The following is a 9800-nucleotide window of genomic DNA, read 5'->3' on the forward strand; positions in this document are numbered from 1 at the left end:
TTAAAGAGTGATAGAGAGAGAAAGAAAAATAAAGAGAGAGAGATATAAAAAGAGAGAGAGAGAGATAAGGAGAGAGAGAGAGAGAGAGATAAATAGAAAGAGAGAGATAAAGAGAGAGAGAGAGAGAGGGGGGGGGTGGGGGGAAAAGAGAGTGAGAGAGAGAGAGAGATAGGGAGGGAAAGAGAGAGAGAGAGGGGGAGGGATAGAGAGAGAAAGAGAGAGAAAGGGAAAGGGGGGAGGGGGTGGTGGAGATGGAGATGGAGGGGAGAGGGGGGAAGGGGGAAGGGGGTGGTGGAGGGGGAGGGGGGGAGGGGGATATGGAGGGGGGGGGGGGAGGGGGAGGGGGTGGTGGAGATGGAGGGTGGGGGGAGGGGGCAATGGAGATGGAGGGGGGCAAGGGGGGGGATGGAGGAGATGGAGGGGGGAAGGGGGAAAGGGGTGGTGGAGATGGAGGGGGAGGGGGGAAGGGTTGGTGGAGATGAAGGGGGAGAGGGGGGAAGGGGGGAGGGGGTGGTGGAGATGGAGGGGTGAGGGGGGGAGGGGGTGTGGAGATGGAGGGGGGAGGGGTGGAGGGGGTGCTAGAGATGGAGGGGGGGACGGGGAAGGGGGTGGTGGAGATGGAGATGGAGATGGAGGGGGAGGGGGGAAAGGGATGGTGGAGATGGAGGGGGGAGTGGGGGAGGGGGGGAGGGGGTGGTGGAGATGGAGGGGAGAAAGGGGGAGGGGGTGTTGAGATATCGAGCTCCACTCATGATATGCCAGGGTGACCATTGTGCATTTATGTCACCGACTTGTTAGCTACAGAAGCGGTTGGTACACCACCCATGAATAATATCTAGATGACAGCTTTCCTTATGTACTCTAGTTTGTGGCTCAGTTAGTATGCCGCCTTAGTTAGCTGAGTTTGGTTTGAGACCCACATATAGGGTTCTTCTATTTCTTTGTACTAGAGTTCTTTTGGCTTTCACAACTAAGAAGAGGAAAATTGTTTTCAGCCTCCACCTTTGTGTGTATTCCCCCATTGTGTATGTGAGAAAACCGCAAGTTAGACTCCTTCCTTCTCTCCCACTATCTTCACATGGTATCAGAGCCTGGTTCGTGGTAAGGAGCTCAAGAAAGCAAACCAAGTTCGCGGTGTTCCTGGTGAGGGACCAGTGTTGCTTTCCTTTTTCGAGTTTGGGAGCAAATCTCTGCAGGTAGCACAACCGGAAGGTGCAAGAGTGCATTGTCTCTATTGAGACGTTGTGGCGAGAGGGTAGTATATGCTGCGGGGGAGGGCAAAGCCCATGGTGACTTTATTTTTCTGAATCCGAGGCCATTTCGGGGCCCATTTTGGAGGCGGAAGTTCTCCGCAAGCAGTGAGAAAAAGGCCCTATTTTTGTTGTGCGACCACTGCTCTGCAAGTCAGTGAAATGTTGCTGCGAAAATTGCATCGTATGCCTATGCATAGAGATATTGGGAGTTACAGAATCATCCTTATTGCCTGTTCATGCAAAATCGTCACTAGGAAGTGACTGTGTGGTCAAATACCACTTTCGTCAGTTTTGCAGATTTTCCCTTGTGAGGCAAAAGCTGTATTTTTTGCAGTGACAGAATATTTTGCAGTGTTCTGTAATAGCGTCTGATGCTCTTTCACAGATTGTCACTAAAAAGCTTAACAAGAACAATTTCCAAGCATGGAAGTTTAGAATGACGAATTTTCTTATGGGAAAAGGCTATTGGGAGTTCATTACAGGAAATGAGGAAGAACCAGTTCTTCCTAATGTTCCCAATCAACAGGAAATGCAAGCAATTTAAAGGATGGCACGAGAGAGTCAGAAAAGTTATGTACTGGCTGTCTATCAGTATTTCAGATTCTATCATTGTGCATATTTAGGATGCAAGTACGCCAAAGGAGGCATGGGATACTTTGGCAAAAATGTACAGCACAATACGCAATCCAGGAAAATGCAGCTCAAGAAGGAGTTGCACAATGTGCAGAGAGAAAATATGAGCATCAATGACTACCACATGAAGATGAAGAAAATTGCAGATGCACTTACTTCCATTGGGTCGCCAGTGGAAGATGATGATTTAGTTTCTGTGACCTTGAATGGTCTAGGAAAGGATTATGCACAGTTCCGGACATCCATTGCCATCCGTGAAAAATTTCCTGATTTTGAGGAGTTGTTTGCTCTTCTAATTTCTGAAGAGCAGAGAAATGGTGGTGCATCTTCTTCAGGAGGAACTTCAAAAGAGGTAGAGGCAGAGGTAGAGCAGGCCGATCTAGAGGCTGTGGTAGAAATCAGAATATGCAGCAAACTCAAGAAAACCAGTCCTATGGAGGACATGGTAACTCTAGAGGCAGGGGGAGCCAAAGAGGTCGTGGTGGATGGTAGAGAGGCCCAAATGCAAATAGCAATGTTGAATGCTACTACTGTGGTAAAATGGGTCATATGGCCAAAGACTGCTATAAAAAGCAGAATGACATCATGAATGGAAAATTGCAGCAAGGGAATTAAGCATCTTCTAGTAGACAGGGTGATGACAGAAATGAGCATCTGTTTATGGTGCATCACATGACCAATTCTGTGACAAGTGCAGAAGAGAGCAATGATGTGTGGTATGTTGACTCAGGGGCATCAAACCACATGACCGGTCATGCAGAATGGATGCAGGATGCAAGGAAAATGGAAAGACCAAGATTTGTGGAGACTGGTGATGATATTGCACATCCTATTGTGCAGATTGTTAAAATTCCTTTGTCTATGCAAGATGGGAAAAAGAAATACCTGTCTGATGTATTTCATGTCCGGAATATCACCAAGAACCTGGTTTCTATTGGTCAAATGGTTGAGCAGGGCTTGCAGGTCAGATTTAATCCTCATGGATGCTTTGTTGAGGATATGAAAAATAACGGTCGCTTGATAGCAAAAGGAAAGAAGATGGGCAGGATGTTTACATTGGATGCGGACATGCCTGAATTGAGTGCAGCAATGTTTGCACATGGGACCGGTGTAGTTGCAAATATTGATATCTGGCATAAACGCATTGGTCATGTTAATGTACAGCGACTTAAATCAATGCAGGCCCAAAATATTGTTGCAGGATTGCCTAAATTCAAGGTTGCAAAAATGCATCAGGTATGTGAAGCCTGTCAATTTGGAAAACAAGCAAGGAAACCATTTCTTGGATACATTCAAGAGAGTAAGCAGCCATTGGAATTAATCCACTCTGATGTGTGGACTACTAAAGCTGCATCTATTGGAGGCTGTCATTATTTTGTCACTTTTATTGATGACTACAACAGAAAAGTTTGGGTGTATTTTATGAAAAAGAAAAGTGAAGTGTTTGGGCATTTCAAAGCTTTTAAAGCTATGGTTAAAAAAGAAACAGGCCTGCAAATAAAATGCCTAAGGTCAGATGGAGGGAGAGAGTACCTCTCAAATGAGTTTGCAAGTTTCCTGCAAGAGCATGGCATAAAGCAGCAATATTCATGCAGTCATACCCCACAGCAAAATGGACTTGCAGAATGGAAAAACAGGCATATTGGAGAGGTATCTTGGGCCATGCTAAATGAAAAAGTCCTACCAGATTATTATTGGGCTGAAACAGTTGCTACAACAGTTTACATAATGAACAGGACTCCCACTACAGCAATACATGGCATGAGGCCAGAGGAGATGTATACTGGTAGGAAACTAGATATTTCTCATTTGAAAATTTTAGGTTGCATTGCCTATGTTCATGTGCCAGATGAGTTGAGGTCCAAGTTGGATCCAAAAGCTAAGAAGTGCATCTTTATTGGTTATTCTCTACAACAGCAGAAAGGCTATAGATGCTATAACCCTTGTACTCATAAGTTTACAGTGAGCAGAGATGTTGTTTTTGATGAGATGAGCAGCTGGTATAAACCAGTAAATGTGATTGATGATGTCGATGCACAAAATGGTAATGCTGCACAGAATTTACAGGAGCAATCACAAAATATTAGTGGACCTGTAGTGTCCTCTAACAATGGTTCACATGCTTCGCCATGGATAGGCAGATTGAGATCAGGAGAATCTCCTCAAAGCAATGCAGATAGTGGTATGCAGGTATCACAAAAAGGAAAAGAGAAGGTAGATCAGCCCATGTTTGATGTGAATGCAAGTCACTCTTATGTGGATGGTGAATCCAGTGGCTCAGAACAGAGCATTGATGATGAGTTGGGTATTCCTTCTATTGTTACACCTACAGTAAGGAAGACCAGGGATGTTTTGAGACCACCTGAAAGTGAGCCTATTTTGTGCAGGTCTACCAGAGCTACGTATCCTGTGGATAGGCTGAAATATGATGGATTTACAGCCATTCACTATGTCTATATGGTCAAAGTGATATAGGAACCAGAACCTACTTCTTTTGAGCAAGACATGGATAAAGAAATGGATGCCTTGGAAGCAAATGCTACATGGGAATTGGTGCCTTTACCTAAAGACAAGAATGCAGTTGGCTGTAAGTGGGTTTATAAGGTGAAGCGGAATGCAGATGGTTCTGTGAACAGATACAAGGCAAGATTAGTTGTCAAGAGGTATGCACAGACATATGGCATTGATTATGAAGAAACATTCAGTCCAGTTGCAAGGATGGCAACCGTAAGAGCAGTCATTGTTATGGCTGCATCAAAGGGATGGTCTTTACATCAGATGGATGTAAAGAATTCCTTCTTGCATGGTGATTTGCAAGAAGAGGTCTTTATGGAGCAGCCACCAGGTTATGTTCATGCTGTTCATCCTGAGTTTGTTTGCAGGTTGAAGAAAGCCTTGTATGGCTTGAAGCAAGTACATGGTCTGACAAGCTAGGATAGTATCTTGTCACTATTGGCTTTCAGATTTTCAAGGCAGATTTCTCACTTTATGTGAGAAAAACAGAGAAAGGTATTATGTTGCTTGTCATTTATGTTGATGATTTGATCATCACAGGTCATAATGATGAAGATATCCTTCATATGAAAATGCTATTGAAGCAGAAGTTTGAGATGAAGGATTTGGGAGAGCTGCATTATTTTTTGGGCATTGAGGTGATTAGATCACCAAGTGGGATACAGCTGCAGAGGCTGTATGGATTGGACATGTTGTCCAAATATGGGATGACAGGCTGTAAGCCTATTTCAATTCCTTTGGAGCAGAATGTGAAGCTGAGCGCAGATGCAAGTGAGCTTTTAGAAGACCCTACTATGTACAGATGCATAGTAGGAAGTTTGATTTATATGACTATTACCAGGCTAGATTTGAGCTATGCTATTGGATTGGTCAGTCAATTTATGAAGGCTCCAAGGAAACTGCATATGGATGCGGCTAGACGCATACTCAGGTATGTGAAGTCCACATTGCAGTATGGACTATTTTATGAGACTGGGGTTTAGATAGAGTTGCATGGATACACTTATGCTGATTGGGCTAGTAGTATTTCTGATAGACGATCTACTAGTGGATATGTGTTCTCTTTTGGGAGTGCTGCAGTCACTTGGAGCAGCAAGAAACAGCCTATAGTTGCCTTGTCGAGCACAGAGGCTGAGTACAGGGGTGCAGCAATGGCTGCATGTGAGGTAGCTTGGTTGCATAAGCTACTTTATGATATGCATCAGTCTACAGATGGGCCAATCGTCATTTATTATGACAACATGAGCAGTATACACTTGGCAAATAACCCAGTCTATCATGCTAGAACAAAGCACATTGAGGTGCATTATCACTATGTGCGGGAGGAGGTTTTACTAGGTCTTATTGATCTAGTTTATGTCAGCACAGAGGATCGGATAGCTGACATATTCACGAAGGCATTGGGCACAAAGAAGCTGTGCAAGTTTACAGACTTTCTTGGTGTGCAGGAATTGGGATTGAGCTCGAGGGGGAGTGTTGAGATATCGAGCTCCACTCATGATATGCCAAGGTGACCGTTGTGCATTTATGTCACTAACTTGTTAGCTGCAGATGCGGTTGGTACACTGCCCATGAATAATAGCTGGATGACAGCTATCCTTATGTACTCTAGTTCGTGGCTCAGTTAGTATGCCACCTTAGTTAGCTGAGTTTGGTTTGAGACCCACATATAGGGTTCTTCTATTTCTTTGTACTAGAGTTCTTTTTGCTTTTACAACTAAGAAGAGGTAAACTCTATTTTCAGCCTCCACCTTTGTGTGTATTCCCCCATTGTGTATGTGAGAAAGCTACAAGTGATACTCCTTCCTTCTCTCCCACTATCTTCATAGGGGGTGGTGGAGATGGAGGGCGGGAGGGGGGAGGGGGTGGTGGAGATGGAGGCGGGAAAGGGGGAGGGGGGGAGGGGGTGGTGGAGATGGAGGGGGGAGGGGGGAGGGGGTGGTGGAGATGGAGGTGGGAAAGGGGGAGGGGGTGGTGGAGATGGAGGGGGTGGTGGAGATAGAGGGGGAAAGGGGGGGAGGGGGGAGGGGTTGGTGGAGATGGAGGGCAATTCTATTTTGTGTTTTTTGCTCTATACATAAGATGGATGAGGCTCTTGTAGCCCCGCTAAGAACGACGAGCATGGGAAGCAAGATCGTGGGACAGTGGCCAGCCGATTAGGAGTATGTTAAGGAGGAGGTTATGTCACGGGATACTTTAGGAAGAGGAGTTAGGGTTTAGCAAGGTTGAGGTTTAGTTAAGGGGGTTTATAAATTCCATAGTGTCCCATAGTCCAAATAAGCTTTGTCAAATCCTCTAGGGCAAGATTAAAACATGCCCTACAAGAATGAAAAATTAACCACCTAGAGGGGGGAGGGGAAGTCTTATTAAGCACCACAATGGGACCAATACAAGGGAATTTTTAATCAAAATCTTTTTTAACATAGTCTGTGAATCATTAACTAACAAAAGAATGTATTATGCTCTATACACAAATCTACTACAAATGGGTAGTTGTGGGAGTTATAAGGCAAGGTATTTAAAGGGAAGGCATTAAAGAAATTTATCTTTTGCACCAAAGGTAGATACCTTAATTTTGGCCATTAATAATGGATGTTTTGAATTAAAAAGTGATATTCATATACCATTTTAGCATAAAAGAAATTTACACAAACACACTTAAAGGAGTCCCAAAGTAGAGAAATATTAAGCGGTTCTAAACAAGTGTCAAAATAAATCTGTTATTTTTAGATATAATGTTTAAAGAAGTGGATAAGGGGAAAGTGTAAGCCTTGTGTAAGCCAATGGTGGGGGAGAACAAAGCCCTACATAATAAATATTTACTACTTTATGAAGTCGTATGAGCATATGGGGGGTGGGGGGATTTGGCAAGAATGTAAAATTCAAATGTAAAAAATAAAAATTAATAAAGAAGAATGGGGAAACCCCGAATTGTGTTTGAGTGTACGGAAAAGGGTTAGGGCTGTGTGTGTGTGCGTGCATACATGCGTGCGTGTGTGTGTGTGTGTGTGTGTGTGTGTGTGTGTGTGTGTGTGTGTGTGTGTGTGTGTGTGCAATTTCAAGACAAACATTATCCATCTTAGACTTATCAATCAAGACAATCTGTGATAAGATAATCTCTACAAAGAAAGTTTATTAAAAAATCATGTAATTTTGCTCAATTATAAATACCGAATGATATTGAAGGAGCTCCAATCACCTGCATCCATCCACCACAGGGACAAGTTAGAACAAGAACCCTTAATTGTGGGACTCACGTATTTGTTGCCCCACCTCCCCATATAGCTAGGGTGAAAAAGAGAGAGAGACTCATCACAGTCATTCTCATTTTTTATCATAGACATAGATCCAATGGTCTAATATACCTGAATATAGTCCGAGAGCCGATTGGCCTTTGCTTGGCTCTTAAAGAACCGCCTATATAGAATGAACCTCACATATAGTCTCCAAAAGTTTCTACCACGATTGGTAGTCACGCTATGTTGAATCTGCAATTAGATCTCTACCAAGGGATACGTGAAGAATGTTAGTAATGCCCACACAATGGACAAAATATGTTTAAGGTATCCGATCAGAGAGCATCAACCGTTCTTCAACAATTTATGAGTGTACACCTGCGTAGATGCTATCCAAATTCCCATAGGAACTCACTAAATTGCACTGGTAGTTTATATAAACTACACGTGATGTTGCAGTTACCTTACCTCCAAGCTTGCAGAGTGGTCACTACTTGTGGGAAAAACTGGAAAGAAGTTCCCGAGGATTCGTATTTTAACTTCAACGGGAAATTTGTGCTAATCATACATAGATCCATCCCTCCCAGCTTGTAGAGTGGCCACTACTTGTGTATCCACAGTCATATCATGGGATCATGCAACTGCCAGCAACTATTATCACGGAGGTGATCGAAGGTAAAAGGTGGAGAGTATAAGTGACGTGTAGGAGAAAAAGGACGCTTTATTTATGACAATAGCAGTCTTACCTATGTATGGCCAATGATCTTACCAGCAGAGCAAATGCACACCAGCCTAGTGATAAGCTCTCAGTCTGAGATGTACCGTGGCTTGAAAGTCTAGGCTTGGTCGTCATCTCCTTACCTATGCCACATGAGCTATGCTGGTCGTATAAGCCCGTCTCAGTAATGCTCTGTTGTGACTTCAGATTGCAGGCAGCATCTCCAAATAGCTGTTAGTAGCCATCAAGCTTAGAGAGTTTCCACGAGAAACCGGCACTCAGTCAATCTCATAAGCCACAAGAGCTTGATAATGAATTTGTTACTCCGTGAAGGACACTAGAAGCGTGCTTGAGCGGCTGGTACCAAATCTTCTACGAGCTCAGTCCAATGACTATTTCTACGCATGGGAGGGAGGCAAGATTGCTACAAAAAGAGGGAAGAGAAGCGGGTTGTATATCCCCTGTAATGACTCAGGAAAAAGCTACATAGTGAGCATCTATGGCTAATAAGGGAGGTTTATATAGTTGTATCGTGCCACAAACTGACCAATCGGTTCGATTCATCATGTTGTTTCATTGCGTACTTTCACAAAAAGTCACGCGCATGGTTACCCCCATAAAATTTTGCGTATTAAGTCTCAAGACCATTAATCAAAAAATCATAACCATACTAGTGACTACCATCAAAGTCACCTTTAGTCCGTAGTGACCATGCTAGATACTACCATTATTTCAAAGGTATCCCTCTCATGAAAACACTTCATGCTATACGTGTTTGACCTTTATCACGAGTTCTTATGGGTGACCAATAGTTTGAAAACCATGTTTGCCATTTATTAAAAATTCAAAATGCCTTTGAGACACTAATTCAAGAATATCTTAAAATGTCGAATCTTTCCGAAGTTCCAGGTACCTTGGTTGAGGTTCACTTACCTGTCACCATCCACAGAAACCATTTGTTAGAATAAAATTGGCATCATGTAGGAAGAGAGCAAGTAATGCCTGTATTCCCCAGCTTGTTATCACTTATACCAAAGAAACATAGAACACCAGAAAGATTCAAAATGTGTATCACAACAAGAAAGCTTGGATGCCAAAAGTAATCTACTATTTCTCGCATTTTGCTTTACGATACAAAAAAGGTCTAGTTCTAGTTTTATGTCCAATAGTTTCCATTTCCCTTCATCCCTGTGCCAATTTTTGATTAATATAGGCAATTTTGGCAGGGTCATAACAAGCGGACATCTTAGTGGTCTTACGAAATTTGTTTGAGTTCTTCACTGAAATTTCCTATAAAATTCAGTTACCAACCAAGTCAGGGAGGTGGTCCATAACTATGGTACCAAAAAAAAATTTTAATTAGGGTAGTAATAAAGTTTAAGATACCCAAAAAGAAAAATTTTAATGTATACTCTTGGGAGGTCTATAAAGAAAATCAAAAAATAG

Source organism: Dipteris shenzhenensis, chromosome 22, assembly GCF_047967505.1.
Source record: "Dipteris shenzhenensis isolate YYH24624 ecotype China chromosome 22, Dip_SZ_1.0, whole genome shotgun sequence".
Lineage (NCBI taxonomy): Eukaryota > Viridiplantae > Streptophyta > Polypodiopsida > Gleicheniales > Dipteridaceae > Dipteris > Dipteris shenzhenensis.